This window comes from Lytechinus variegatus, chromosome 12 (assembly GCF_018143015.1).
Source record: "Lytechinus variegatus isolate NC3 chromosome 12, Lvar_3.0, whole genome shotgun sequence".
NCBI lineage: Eukaryota > Metazoa > Echinodermata > Echinoidea > Temnopleuroida > Toxopneustidae > Lytechinus > Lytechinus variegatus.
Genome location: NC_054751.1, coordinates 5,764,433 through 5,781,642, shown reverse-complemented (window position 1 = coordinate 5,781,642; position 17,210 = coordinate 5,764,433).

Genomic DNA, 17,210 nt, shown 5'->3' with positions numbered 1-17,210 from the left:
GATGTAAAATAAGAAAGTTATGACATTTCAAAGTTTCGGTCATTCTTTTGATAAAATAGTTATATGAACGAGCCAGTTACATCCAAATGAGAGAGTCGATGATGTCGCTCACTCACTGTTTCTTTTTTTTTCTTTATTGTTTGAATTATACAATATTTCAATTTTTACGAATTTGACGATTAGGACATCCTTGCCTGAAACACAAAATATTAAAATAATGGAATTCCATGTGTTCAGGGAGGAATGAAACTTCATTTCACATGACAATGACAAGAACATCAAAATATTTCATATTTCATACAATAAAATACAAAATAAATAGTGAGTGAGTGATGTCATCAGTTCCTCATTTGCATACCAACCGAGATGCGCAAAATCCTTTTTTTTTTAAATGAAGCGAAACTTAAAAATACCTTTCTTATTTTACATCCGATTTTGATGAAATTTTCAGTGTTATGCTTGTTGAATTTTTCGCTTTTTATTCAAATCAAGTTTTTGTTGGGGTAGACTTGTCCTTTAACCAGCACGAGGGTAATTATGTGTCAAACTAATTTGGGGCAGTATTTTACCCAATGCGGGAAGCGTATTGTCAAGTATGGTTTTAACAAAATAAGCAGCAATTACTTTATAATGGGTAAATTTTTCCTCACACTGGACAAATAAAAATACTCAAAAGACATGCCAAATGTTGGTTGGACACATAATTACCATCACGGAGCATTTTATCCCAATATAGAGCGTATCGCTGTCATTGTTATTATTATTCTTTTTACTCCATTTGAACATATTTTGTTTTGACCTAATTATGTTTAGTATAGTACATGGCATCGAACAAAACGAAACTTTAATGTATAAAATTATAAAAAATATTTTTTTGCAAGTGTTGAGGCTATGGGTGTGTCTTAACACAGTTCTATGTATAGGAATTTGCATTGTTTTATTACCCTACCGCTGTATTACTACAATGATGGTACCCTCACAAATGGAGTATATACCTTTCACCCGGAGCTTCGCTGTAATTCCAGCAATAATGTTGTGTTTCTCCTTTAACTCCCATTTTTCGAATTCTCCGGTAAAGAAATGCCAATGTTCATGTATCACTTGCCTACCTTATAACACATACATTTTTAAAACATACAGTATAAAATATAAATACCACGCATTGATCTCAATTGAATAAAGAGGGGGCTTTATTTTACAATATATCCGAACTAGAGTTCAAGCTCTGTTCAGATGTTACCGAATATATATAATGCTGAGTACACTGGATTCAACTATTATTCTATGGATTGAAAGCATTCGATTTAATGCATAGCTTGCATGAACCCGTTTAATGATGTATCTAATGATTTATGTTGATTTCTTTCGGCAAGCACCTAATTCCAACAGACAATTGATTGAATGCGAAACTTGCAACATTATATTTAGATTTCAATATCATCACAAAACGGTCTGGTATCACTATTTGATCATGTGGTACATGTTTGTTTAAAAAAAAATTCGATATTCGATTAGATTCGATATAAAATCGAATTTGAAACCGGAATCGCCCTTATATACAGGATATCCGATAATACACTTCATTATGACGTCATTGTTATGCGCACGCCATGTATTTACACTGTTTGTCTTCTTCTCGGGATGACCTCTAGGATCTGTATCATAAAACTTTACAGTTAAAAGCTTCTGAAATCCATTTATCTGATTGGCTGATAATAAATTTGTTACAGAAATTGTGGATTTGTTATAACAAGTCTTCATGAAGCGGAACCCTGATAACAGATACTCAATGAATAAAGATATATCAACATGATTAGATCTCAAAGTGCAAAATGTCCAAATAACCACGTTTTCCCATATGGTATAATACAAAGTGGTATATAGTAAAGGCAGATGTGCATTACAATGAAAGGAATTTATTTTTAAAATTATGAGTATAGCGACCGATTTTAGTGTAATATCTGAATTAGTAAGTTTTATCAGATTAACAGCATTTTCTGATGAATGATTTTATTTTATTTTGTATTTAAAATTACTACTATAAAAAATACACAAATTTGTAGTGTCTTCACATCAGACAATTAGATGTAAAATTTATTTTCATTTGTAATGCTGTTAACTAATTAGAATGTTTTGATCTGTATCTTCACCATCACCCCCCCCCCCCCTCCCACAAGGGCTTTTCTCCGCCTAACCCTGTTATACTGAATACGTCATAATGACTCTTGAATTTGCGGGGTGTTTTTTCATTTGTAATGCAAACTCTCAAAGCAAAAATCCCCGTCGTATTATTGAAGTGTTAAGGTGGACAATTATTATCACCGCCCCAAGCTCCACTTCTAGATGGGGATGAACGAGATGATATATATTGGACATCTTCATGACGATCAAAGAAACTAAAAAACGATGAAATCTGATAATCTACAGTGTAGTCCTTATCCTTTGGGCGGTAATTTGCTCTGAAAACCTGCATGGGAAAATCAAATTTTATGACTCTGCTCTATTTCCCTTCACAGCTGCGCACTTCGTTATAATATAGTAGCAATAGCATTGATCGTACTCTTAAAGGAGAATGAAACCTTTGGAACAAGATAGCTTGTGTGAAAACAGAAAAAAATCAAAGAAACAAATCAACACAAGTTTGAGAAAATCGGACAAATAATGAGAAAGTTATGAGCATTTGGATATTGCAATCACTAATGCTATAAAGATCCTCCCATTGGCAATGCGACAAGGATGTGTAATGTCACTTGTGAACACGACTCTCCTCGTTATATTTCACTTAAACTGCCTCTTTTATCACATCTATCGGTAGATCATAATGTTCTTTCTTTAGGAGGGCATGTAATGCAGATTGTTAAAGAACACATCATAGATAAAGAGTTTTTATCACCATTAGAAAAAGCAAAAAGATACATTTTTGGGGTATTTTATAGTCCATCAAAGGGAAAGTTGTTCACATGTGACATCACACAACATTGTCGCATTGCCAATAGGAGGATCTTTATAGCATTAGTGATTGCAATATTCAAATGCTCATGACTTGCTCGTTATTTGTCAGATTTTTCTCAAACTTTCTTTGTTCTTATTCTTTGATTTATCTGTTTCGACAGAAGCTTGCTTGTTCCAAAGATTTCACCCCCTTTAAGTCTCAACACTTTGGGACTTTTGCTAAGTAAATTAGACCATGAAAGGAGAGAATGCCAAATTACAAACTTACCTATTCGTATTTTGAACGAAAGCGATTTGATATCAATTTATTGGGATCTCAATAATAATAATAATAAACATTCAAAATGGGTTTTAGAGCAATATTGTGACCAAACTACATTTAAAATATTACGAATAGGATGTGGCAATGGACTTCGCAAGAAAGAGAATGTCAATAATATTTTATGTGCAATAATCCCCGTGATTTCTGTCATGTCTAATATCTTTCACAACCGTCTTTGCAATGTTAGAGGAAAGCCAAAAGAATCATCACATTTGAATCATTATTTTACCAAAGGAAAGTAAAAGCCAAAAGACTATAATGAGAAAAAAATTAGTCTCCAAGGCCTCCATTCAATGTTATACCAGTTTAAATGAATATTAAACGAAAAAAAAAATATTAGAAGAAACTAAAAAAAAATCAACGTGTCTTATCTTTAAAGCGTTTTATGAGCTTAATTGTCAATAAATATTTACAGGTTTGTGTAAATTCCGTAAGTAACTGTACGACAATTGTACTTAATTTCACTGGATCGTTATGAGCAGACAGAAAGTCTGGGGAAATATTTTTCATGTCTATAGTTTTATTGAAATTTATTCTTAGCTGTAATGGTTTGTGCGACTATACAAATATCGGCTTCCACATCAGCCTCCTTCGTTAAAACGAAATCTATACATCTACGGGATTTATGCCCTACCATATCAAGAATTCGTTTCTTTTAATCTTTTTCATTAAATGAAATAAAATACTTGAAAAGAATAGTGATACAACAAAAAAAGTTTCTCGGAAACATTTTTTCAGGATCAGGGTGATTTAGAAAAAAAAACAACATTGCTTTTATATAAATCAATTCAATTCATTGAAGGATATTTGTTTCTTCGGGATTTACATACATTTCATGACAACATTTGAAAATATATGATTGAAAGACATACAAAGTATAAAAGGCAATTTTACAGAAACGGTGCACCGTTGCAAATCGACATTATCCTTTTCGATCACTCGTAGAAACGTGGCATGAACGGACTTAAAATGAGGATAGGAATTGCTCATCAATATTTTCCATTCATCTTTTTTTATCAGAAAGTATATTTTCATCTCTAAAATGCACAACTTTTTAATTGCGATTATAATATCAATACGATAAAATAGTATTAGTGATGATAATCATATAGTATTAGCCTCAAAGATATCATTGATAAAAGAGGGGGAAATTAAAATATCAATGATAAGTCGTGAATTCATATATCAAATTTTCTGTGAAGTACACGAATACTGTTATGGAGAAAATGAAAAAAAAAATCGTTTCGTATCATCTTATTTCAAACTGGAGTCAGAGCTAAAAAGAAATGTGGAGTGCAAGATCAACGATACGGAATATATTTACATATAGAAAGATTCAGATGAATTTCCAAATATAAAATGAAAATTCAGTGACAAAATGTAGAGAAGGAGATTGAAGTCGAAACGAGAGGCGGGTAAAAAGAGATTTTGTCATTCGTCCGTCATCATGAAGAAAGGAGAGACAAAGAGAGGAGGAATTGGAATGGCTGGCTGCAGGTGGTATACTCAGCCGTTTGATGACGTAATTCTACAATCTGGCCTCATTATAAGATGCTTCTACAACCAGTCATACAGATTGTAAACATCACCGTCATATCGCCTCCTTTCGTCGTTTTCTCGAGAAATCCTTTGTCATACCATCATCAGAACGATCCCACGAGTGCACTCCCACTCACTGCGCCACTTATGTGTTCTGACCGTCAATCTGCCACTGCAATCTATGATTCCTCCCCCGTTTCTAAGACGCAAATGCGTTTGATCTTGCAGTGAGGCGGGAAGCGTGAGCGGCAGACTCGAGTCGAAACGGGCGCCATTTCGAGGTACGGAAAATAACTCCGTAAAAAATAGAGGTTTGGGAAAATAGGCATGACGTCTTCGCACCTACGGTCCCAAGCTAATACGAAGTCTTGGAAAACTCCGGACATTGAAGGATGATTAGGATCTCGAACCCGGACACGACATCGCTCTTTAGATGGTAATGCTACTACCGTCGTGGATTATGCTCGATCGGGGACCAGACACGGGAAAAAGAAGACTTGGCGAATCATATTATAATCCAGAATATGTCGCAATGTTATGAATAGGCCTACAAATAGAACTAGGACAGATACAAAGTATCAATCACAATGCAAACTTCAAATCATAAAATCAAATTTTCATGTATGCAGAGTTTCAACTGCTGGTGATAATCTTTATGGCACACATTTAGCATTTCGCTAAAACATTAGGCCTTTCAAATCATCTGTGTGTTCGTGATACGAGTACATTCATCATCGCTAATAAAAAAAAAATTGCATACAACGGATTTATCGATATGAAAGAAAATTGATCAAAGAATGAATTACATCATTAAGGTATCGAATTGATTCATTAAATTTCCCAATTTTTCATTTCCTTTTCTTGCTCTTTTCCCTCTGACCTCCTTTCATATATAATGTATTAAAGAGTGGAACAATTTACATGTTGATATAAAAAATAATAAAACTCTTTTCATGTTCAAAAGATTATCCAAAACTTATTTTCTTGACAGATTTTGATTATTTTCCTTCAATATGTATTTTAAGTTGATGACCACCTACTCAGAATCTATGTTTAGTATGTTCATGTGTCGTTGGATGTGGTTATGTGTGTGTGTGTGTATAAGTGTGTTTGTAATAGTTTTTTCCATTCTCTTTTTAGCATCTTAAAGGTATTGTTTAACTTTGTGAGCAGCCGATTTAAAAAATTCTCAAACCAAGATGAATCATGTGTACAAGTGCATGTATTAGAACTAATAAACCCTGAAAACAACTATTATTGAGAATGAAAAGCTAAAACTACAAGGCAAACCCTGATTTTGTAAATAGGTGTCTTATAAACGCCTAAATAGTACACACAAGTGTATGGGATGAAATTAAGATGGTGTTTCCGGTCACACTGACTTTATTTCAAATTTTTAAGCACTAAATAATTATTTTTGAATGCAATTTTTTCTGGGCTTCATTTTTGTAACATATCACAGACACAGGTGACAAGTGTGACCTTCTAGTGAGATTTTTTAAAAGTCAAACCAATGTTAACCAATCACTTTAACCTTATTATAAATTTTTTTCTCTCTCCTTTGTATATTGTAGATTAGTATATCCTATGTTTTATCTTAATAATTATAAGTATTCCAGGGCCCTTATACCGCTCACAAGCTTTACTTTTAAAGGGGTCCTAAAACCAATTCGTGTATGCTGTAGTCTGATTGATGTACGTTCATGTGCTCATTCACGTTTTATTTACATCTATTTTGATTATGATGTGATGGTTTTGGTTTAGAATAAATAAACTTGAAACTTTTTTTCTTGGTTGTGGTATTTTTGCCTGAAGCTCCCTTATCATTGCGCCGTTGATTTGGGTTATATCACTGCTAGAAAATTCATCCTAAAAATAAAAGAAGTTCCTGCAGCAGAGTCTCGAGAACACCTGTAATCTTACAGGGTATTGGTATTTGGCTTATTGAATCTTACAAACACCCTTTTCCCCTTTTTAAACAGACCTGTTCTCTTAAATTGCAGAAAAATTCCTGTTTTATGAATTTACAGAATGATACTGTCATTGCTTTCTGCATAATTTTTCTTTTTTCTATAAAATCAGTTTTTTAACACTGTATGTCTAAATATTTGTGATATAAGCCCGTGTGATCTGGTTTTGTAACTCACATTATCAGTTGGTCTGATATTACAGGGATTGAAAATTTGCCGGGATCGACATCGGCTATTGTTGGCTGTCAAACTCTAGATTAATCAAAATTCATTTAGAAAACTCATCATTTCTGGCCCGTCATTATCCACAGCCGATCCGGTGTAATTCATGAATTTTAAATACAATTTTAAGTGTACCATTTTGAGGGTATTGAATGAGGTTAGTCTATTCGTTTCACTTGCATTCTACATTCTGGTCGAGTGTCTATTTTGATACATCATCAATTCAACGTTCAATAAATTTGAAGAAATTGCAAATATTAATTGCAAAGTTATAATAAACACGAATCATATTATAGCAAATCAATACTTTCGTTGAAGGGAGAAGGCTGCCTAGCGAACATTTGCGAATTTGTGCACAAGACCGAAAATACAAGGCAGGCCATATTGTGGTATCGAGGCCGGCCTTGATTCTTTCATGAAGCAATTGAATGACTTCGATTTTGAGACTTGGCATTGAAGAGCAATCGATTGTAAATTTCTTTTAGTGATTTAAAAGAGTTTTATCGAGGGAGAATTAGCTGAAAGGTGTGTAGACGCGCATCACACAAAGAAGTCAAAGTTGTAAATCAGCTCTGTAAGCATTTCGGGGAAATGCTATCAAACAAAGGGACTGCAACGAAATGGAAAGAGATCATTGCGAATAAAACCAAACGGAAATTCAGACGAAGTACAATCTAAGGGAATGTAACATAATAATATGAAAGTACCCTGCAAAAAACACCGATGTTAATTTAACATCAGCCTCATCAGGGGATGCAGAACGGTTTGCAAAGTGGAGGGGCTGAGCCAAAGGTGGGGGGGGGCTGACCATGCAAAAAATAACAATCATAAGGTAATTTTTACGATTTTTTACATGGTTTTTGAAAAAAAAGTGTGGGGGGCTGCAGTTTATTTTGTATAATTTTGATTTTAATATCCACTGGAAACTTATATCCAAATAGTTTTTTGTATTCTTCGAAAGCACATCGAAAGAGGGGAGGGGGGATAAGGTTTTATTCTATACAATGCAAAAACTGCGATGTTAATTTAACACCAGTCCGGAATCTTTGTAATGACCACACCACAGAAGTGGTAAAATAACACCGGTTTGGTTTTGGACCAATTCCAGATAGGCGTTGATACAACACAAGTTAGTGTTAAAACAGCATCGATTTGATTTGAGACCTGTGTTGTTTTAACACTTCTCTGGTGTGGTGAGATTTCATACTGGTGTTTAATTAACACCGCAGTTTTTGCAGTGTAAGATGTAGAACTAGCCAGGGTCGTCGGCCTTTTATCGTGTTTTGGGCATCCCATCGACAGCCGGTCCCGCAGCCGGCGAAACAAGACAGAGGTAACTAACAAGCTTTAAATTCTACAGTTACACTATAAGATGAAATAAAGGCCGCCGGGGGGTGATTTTCGCCTAAATGTGATCCGATTTTCTTCTCCAAGTCGTCCATTTTTCTAACACCTCTCCCGCGTTGAATACATATTATCATACACTTTCTGGCTATACCACTCGCATCCGACACCTCCCACCCTTAGCTTTAGATACATATTATTACACATGTTGTTGTTATATTCTCTGTCTTTTTGTGGTTCTTAGTTTTATTTGAATTAAGGAAGAGCATTGGATGAGCATTGGGCCCCTGGGATTGGAGATTTGAAAATAAGAGAGAGAGAGAGTTAATAGTAAAGGTTTGGTATCGTTGAAGAGCGACAGAGTGAGATGGGTATATGGGAAGAGATCGAGTGAAAAAACAGGGAAGAAGAGAAAGAAAGACAGAGAGAGAGAGAACGTGTAGGGAAGAAAGAAGAGAGACAAAGAAAGAAGGCAATTGAGATGGAGAGAGGATTAGTGTATGGGTGTGTGGGGTGAATGCGGGGTGTGTGCGTGTTTAGGGGAGATTTTAATGTTAATGTGATGTAGAAATTTGCAAATTACTTGGATATATCAGAAGTGCAAATCGAATAAGAAAATAAAGGGAATTTTAGTTTAAGCTTCTGCATGGAAAAGAACATTTGAAGAGCTTTGATTTTGTGGGGGATTATATACTGCTAGTTTTATTGTACACAACCCGAATCCATATATTCATGGATAGTATGAAAGTTAAACCTCTGTGGAAATTTTGTATCGATCATTTTTGTTTAGCTGAATTAAGAACTTTATATTCGAGGGATATATTCTTAGGATTACCTGGAAATTCAGTAGACATGAATGTGTTAATCCCGTTATTTTATTTATGAAATATACGAATTTTAATTCTAGAGCTGAAGACCGGGTACCCTCATTCGTCAGAATAGAGAAATATATTACGGGTTGCATAGAGGAAGAAAGTCATCTGGCATCAAAATCAGGCAAGAGAAGTTTCCATATTATACAGAAATGGGATGAACTGGAGGTGAATACAGATTTGAATGTGAACGGGTAGGATGTGTCTAGTGTGGTGCGAGTGTGATTTTTCTTGTAACTCTTGATGATCGATTTTGTACTGTTTTTTTTCCAATTTGTTTCCGCTTCTCTTGTTTCAATCTGATTGGCTGATTCTGTTTTTCTGTACCCTACGTCAAAATTAAATGTTAAAGAACATATTCGTAGATGTATTTGTTAATGTATGTGTGAGGGGATGTGTGTATGCGTTCATAATGTCAATGTACGCGTGTTTTTTCTATTGCATGCGGAAGCTGAATATAAAATGGATTACTGCAAATCATTCAATATTAATTATAGGCATTTTTATAATAATAATAATAATATAGGATAATCATATTGCGCACATAATCCACCTTGTTAGGTGCTCAAGGCGCTCCTATATTACCCAGCTAAGCTAGACGTTCATAGCGCACACAGCTTCTTAAGGAATTACTTCCTACCGGTACCCATTTACCTCACCTGGGTTGAGTGCAGCACACTGTGGATCAGTTTCTTGCTGAAGGAAATTACGCCATGGCTGGGATTCGAACCCACGACCCTCTGTTTCAAAGTCCGGAGACTAATCCACTGGGCCACAACGCTCCACGATGCATTGTTATGTTACATAGAGGGTGCTGGGCTGAGCTCAGTGTTTTTAGCATGACAAATGCATTTATAAGGTATTTATTCCATTGCATTATTTGCTTCAATTTTTGCTTTGGGGTGAATAATTTTGTATTTTCCTGTTGATATATAATGAAGATTTGTATTTTTTAAGATTGAATCCTTAATAAAAACATATTGAAAAAGTGGGGGTGCGTGTGTGTGGGTGGGTGGGTGTGAGGGAGAGAGAGAGTGTGTGTGCGAAAACCACCAAGAATGTGTTGGTGGGGGGAAACATTGACGTTATTTACGAGATTTGATAAACCTTGTAAAAAACGACGATCGAAAAGATTATCAAATCTTTATTTCCATATCTATACACCAAAATAAAAATCAACAACCAGCCTACGTCAAATAAAGAAGCATGTGGATCATGCCTGAAGATATAACACGTCGTTTTGAAATAATCTGTATTACGAAGCTACATGCGCGGATAATAATGAAAAGTTATTTCATAAAGAGATGCTATACAAAGTACCTACACCGATTCAAAGTCTAAAAACGAATCGGTTTGGATGATAGAATGAAGTCTTACAAAACAATTATGAGAAAAGGCACGTAACAGATAAATAGATAGCGCTTAAATCATAAGATAGACACCAAAGTCATGTAAATACATGTAACTTATACATCACCAATAGTGTTGCTTTCGGTTTTACATGAAGCATTAAGCACTGTTTAAATTTGGTGTTCCATTCAGAAAGTAAGAAAAGCTTTAACAGGGAGAACGAAAACAACAATATGGACATATTTATGAAGTATAAAACTACATTCAATAAATGGAAAAAGACATTTGGTATAGAAGAATCTCGCTTTCATCATGCCAAAAATAGACATTTCAACGAAATATGATATTGTCGAAATGCATATGAAGTGTATTGTCTTTGTAATCTGGTGAACAAAATATGTAATACGGCGCAAAATGCTAAGAGGATGCGACAGATAATGGGACCAGGCTTCTTGATAACATTTTTTTCTTGGCGATATATGCTTTGTCTTTGTTGTTACATTTTTACACACTATTATCATTTTAAACTCACACAGAAAATATACCCACATTTACAGACAACACAACATACACTGAGCGAAAGGATGGATTTGGGATTTAATTTTAAATCTAAAAGAATATGTGCCAGAATAACTGCTTGGCATTTGATTTAATCAAAAATAAATTAAGGTGCGCCAATATTACGATTCAGTATTTCTAATAAAAAAAAATCAAAATATTTTCGTTTCATTATCTTGAAAGCAAGTGGCATGTATGGGAACTCCCATGCACGGTTAAATGAAGATGCTTGTATTTCATAGAGTCCCCGCTTGAGATGACTCTCTAAAATCAAACAGTAAACTAACTGTTAAGAAACTGATAGCGAAAAGAACTTTCAATATCATTTACTTTACAGGTTTTCCTGAAAGAAATGTTATGTTTTATACTATTAGACGCCTCGGCGCAGTTTACCAGTTTTCTCAATGGAAATATTTTTATAGGCTATAGCACATTATCCAAATTAAACCAAAACATAATGTACGCTAAACATGAGGGATTTTTTTTCTATTCTGAAACACAATTTGATTTTACATTAGTTTCAGAGATTATAATCATTATCAGCATAATGATGATATCTCATCTAATGGACATTTATAAAGCGCCGTCTATTTAGAAATAAATTCCGATTCGAAAAGAGACTTTGGATGAATGTCTTTGTGGGGAAGAACTGACACTGTTAGAAAAGATAAGACTACAGTTTAGATTTAGAAGTCTCTCATGATGTTGAACGTCTAAAATTTAAAGATCAAGTCCACCTCAGAAAAAGTTGATTTAAATAAATAGAGAAAAATCAAACATGAATAACGCTGAAAACTTCATCAATATCATTAATATCGGATGTAAAATAAGAAAGTTATGATATTTTAAAGTTCCGCTTATTTTTCCCAAACAGGTCTATGCTCAACCCAGTGATATGCAAATGAGAGAGTCGATGATGTCACTCACTCGCTATTTCTTTTGTTTTTTATTGTTTGAATTATACAATATTTCATTTTTTACGAATTTGACAATTAGGACCCCGTTGCTTGAACCATAAAACGTTAAAACAATGGAATGCCATGTGTTCAGGGAGGAGTGAAACTTTGTTTCACATGACAGTGGCGAGAAAATAAAAATATTTCATATTTCATATAATAAAGTACAAAAGAAACAATAGTGAGTGGGTGATGTCATCGGTTCCCTCATTTGCATACCGAACAGGAAGTGCATATATAACTGTTTTGTGAAATTAAGCGAAACTTTAACATGTCATAACTTTCTTATTTTACATCTGATTTTGATGAAATTTTCAGTGTTATGCTTGTTTAATTCTTCTCCTTCTATTCAAATCACCTTTTTGTTGGGATGGACTTGTTCTTTAATGGTAAATTATTTATAAAAGAAGGAGCTGCGGCAAATAAAAAATCCCGTTCACCAAAGGCTACTCTGGTTGTGGGGTCTTGAGAAGATGCTGGTGTGAGCTGGATAGGTGTATAAGGCATTAAAAGTCTTGTAGATATTTGGCGCCGTAGCATTTAAAACAATCTATGCAAGAGGAATAATAATTTTAGACTGTCTATAGGTTCGTGAATTGGCACCAAATAATTGGATGCCAATGTAATTTCTTTTCAGAACAAGATGGATCTACATATACTTTGATGTTTCTTTGAATTTACTAGTAGCTGAATTCTGAGCATATTATCAAGTTTCTTGATATTAGATGAGGTAATATTGAAGAGAAGAATATTTCCAAAACACAAACGAGACAAAAATTACCCGACTTCAAAAACTTCAGAATTTAGCAGCTCGCATTGTTTCTCTGTCAAATGTACACGAACACATCACATCTGTTCTTAAAAGACCTCCATTGGTTGCCGATAAAGGATCGCATAGTTTTAAAAATTCTACTTTTGGTTTATCATATCATCAATGGATCCGCACCCGATTACCTGCACGCACACTGCGATCATCCCAATCTAGTTTCTTACATATTCCACTATCTAACAAAAATCCTAAGGCGATTGAGCCTTTGCTCATGCCGGACCAGCCCCGTGGAATTCACTACCACAGGAGTTGAAGAACTCAAACTCTGCAACATCCTTTAACATGTTCAAGGGCAATCTAAAATTTCATTTTTTTCATCAGCAGGTACAAGGCTTGAAGACAGACATTTGTCCTCATTTGAAATATTACCCTTCTTGTACTTAGTTCTCTTTACTTTTATGTTTTGCTCTCTTCTATAAAGCGCCTTAAGAATTCAATCGAAATGGAAATACGCTATATAAACTATTTTGTATTATCATTATTATTAAAACATATGACTGTCTTTACAGTATACATCAGCAGATTTATAGCCAAAGACCTCATTACTTTTCGAAATGTTACGTCTACTTTCTCAAACATTTATGCACTGGCTTCGTTTGATAAGACCTATAAGAAATTAATCGAAAATGACAGATCAAGTATATCAAAATAATAGTTTAATCAGTCAATCGAACATTAAGGAAAAATGAATATATTTATACAAAAAGGGGGGAATGCTAGATCCCTCGAAAAGCAATTAATCAGGTTTCAATTAGCGAGTTAACCAAAGCAACATCCAGTAACTAGAACGAACTTACATTATTTCATCTACTTGTATATTCCTCCTCTGAAAATTAATAAATATTGTGAATTAATAATTCTCAGTTGGTATTAACGTGATAAGAGATGACTTTCACTTTATTTCACGGGGCTGACTGCGCACGTTTCGTAAGATATTCAGCAGCATGTGCAGCTCTGCCAAAGAAAATTAAATTGAAAACTATTCGGCGAGTCTCAGACACGTCGTACATGTATCTGAGTTTTCTGTGTGGATTTATGTTTGGTTTATTGGCCCAAGATGGCATCGTTTCCTTCGTTATAATTATGTTGTTTTTACCATTCTTAATCAATGTCATTTGAATACATATTCCTTACTCTTTGATTTCAAATAAAAAAAAGACTTCGCAAATCCCTTAAACTGATTGGTTAACATTGGTTTGACTTTTAAAAAATCTGAGCTAGAACGTCACACTTGTCACCTGTGTCTGTGATATGTTCCAAAAATGAAGCCCAGAAAAAATTGCGTTCGAAAATGATTATTTAGTGCTTCAAAAATTGAAGTATAAAGTGACCGGAAACACCATCTTAATTTCATCCCATACACTTATGTGTACTATTTAGGTGTCTATAAGACGCCTAGTTACAAAATCGGGGTTTGCCTTGTAGTTTTAGCTTTTCATTCTAAATAATGGTTGTTTTCAGTGTTAATTAGTTCTAATACCTGCACTTGTACACATGTTTCATCTTGGTTTGAGAATTTTTTAAATCGGCTGCTCACAAAGTTAAACAATACCTTTAATCTCCATTGTATACCTAATTACAATATCTTACACCGAGTTATAATATCTAATGAAAAATGCAAAGTTTTCCAAACGAGAAATTAATTCTGATTTTTTTAACATTTCTGTTGCGAACCTCCCCAACATTGCAATTCTGTCAGAGTGACGCCACGCACCAGTTTTATCCAGGAACCCCCCCCCCCCTCCCGCGGGTCGTGATCAACATCCCCGTTCAGATCGCAATAATGCACACTCAGATGAAGTGGCTGTTTGAAAATATGCCTATTTCATATTTGACTTATTGTTATTCTTTGTGAGATGATTACACTACTCCCGAGCTTAGCTCTGCTTTGCGATCTTTATAAGGTGAATCCGAGGGTGAACCTGCATGAGGGGGTAAATCTAGCTTTATGGATTTCTCTTGCCCACAATTCCTGTAACCCCCCCCCCCCACAAAAAAACAAGAAAAAAAAAGATGTGAACGACTACATCACGAGCAGAAAATTGACTCACATGAGTATATTATCGTCTCCCCCCCCCCCCCCGCCACACAACACTAGTGCCGTGTGCATAACTTCCAGAGCTCATCTCGAGTGGAGGAGTAAGACAGGTGAAATTCAGAGGCAGTGAGGGAATCAGATGAAGACTCAGGTGGTTGAAATAGAGTGGAGAGGCTTTGGACTTTCTTTTTCTGGCCCCGTTTGGCGTCGGCAACTATAGCAATAGCACGGCCCTGTCCGTTTGAAGATTTTTATTTCGGTGTTTTATTCACAAGAATACTGACGACGGCTCTTCTTTCGTTCACCTCCGCCTGGGACAAACGGTAGGAGAAGGGACCACGTCCTCGCTTCGGGGTAAGTTTCGTGCAATATTGGTCACTTGTAAATATTGTGAATGTTCGTGATTGTTTTTCAATAAAAACAAGAGTATACTGAACAATGTTAAACAGTTTAGCTTTTATATTTGAGAGAGTACCGTGTCTTTACTTTGTGGATAAGTTAAGCGTTTTTTTATAAAGAAATTACAACGTCCTCGCTTTGGGTGTAAGTTAAGCAGTTAAACCATTTTTATTGGAGAAAGTACTGTGTTCTCGCTCTGGTGTATGTTAAACAGTTAAACGTTTTTATTTGAGAAACTACTGTGTTCTCGCTCTGGTGTAATTTAAACAGTTGAACGTTTTTATTTGAGAAAGTACGGCATCTCGCTTTGGGGGTAAATTTGAGCAATATTTTAAGCAGTTTTATTTTAGAAAGTACCTCGTCCTCGTTTTCTGGTAAGTTTAGCAGTTAAGCATTTTTATTTGAGAAAATACGCGATTTTCGCTCTGTTGTAATTACAGTGGTTTGCGCGTTTTTATTTGAGAAAGAACCTCTTCTCGCTTTGTTGCAAGTTCAGCATTTTTTCCCCAGAAATTATTGCTTCTAAGCTTTTAAGGTATAAGTTAAGGGGTTTCTTTAGCTCATTTTCAGGAACCACGTTCTTATAATGGGAACATGTCATTTCTTTTGTAAATGTCATCATAGTAATGTTGGTCAAACAGGTTTTAGTTCAGTTATCATTTAAATTTTTGCTGGCTAATCATTGCTTGCATTAACTAACTAATTCCTAGATACGAAATTGAACTAAGTGTTGTTCCTTCGATACTAAATATTCGGGAAAAGTTTACATGCAGTAAATATGAGTCGTATACATTTCAATTTAACATAATGCCAATTGTTTATACTCACAGCTGAGAGAACATTGAAGTCTTAGACTTTTACCACCAGAGAAGTATATAATATATTTTTAATGAAAAATCAAAATCTAAATATATTTGAATTTTAATTAGTGTAAATTCCACTTCAAACCGACATTTCCTATATTGAAATCAATATGTGGCATTGAAAGATGTTTATTTAGGAACATGGGCGTCATTCCTTTAAACAGGTTGCTAAATTAACAACAGTGATGGAGGTATTTTGATCGAGCTGAGCGAGCGGGCAAGAATAAAGGTGTTGTCTTTTATCAAGATAAGCTACACATGCTATAATGATAGTTTTTGTATATTGGAATGCTTAGATGGCCAGATTTGTTTCCTGGAACAAACTTGCACCATGTATCTTCCTTATGCCACTATATAGGCCCCGTGTAAGCTCTTATACGATTGAGCCAAAATAAACAGATATAAACAGATATCTTGGAAATGTTTTATTTGATCAGAAAAATACTCTTTATTCTGTAATCTGTATTGTTTGTCTGTGTTTTTTATATATATATTGTTCCATACGCCATGTTGGATCATTATGGACCACTGCACTGCATAAACTGCGGTGTTAATTTAACACCAGTCCGGAATCTATATTTGACCATACCAGAGAAGTGTTAAATTAACACCAGTTTGGTTTTGGACTAATTCCAGATAGGCGTTAATACAACACTAATTAGTGTCAAAACAATATCGATTTGATTTTAAACCGGTGTTGTTTCAACACCTCTCTGGTGCGGTCATGTAAAGATTCTGGACTGGTGTTAAATTAACTCTCCAGTTTTTGCAGCATGTATCTACCATGTCATCAGGTGCCTGTTGTATAAAACTTTTTACCTGAGAAAACTCTGGTAAAAACTGAAAACTAAGGTTAGTCTGATTTCTGGCATTGACTTTAATATAGGCCAAAAACTCCGGTAAAAACAACCTGAGTTTTTTCAGGAAAAAGTTTTATGCAACGGGCCCCAGATCTATTTTTTTAGGAAGGAGTGGGTCGAAAACAGGTGAAGAAAA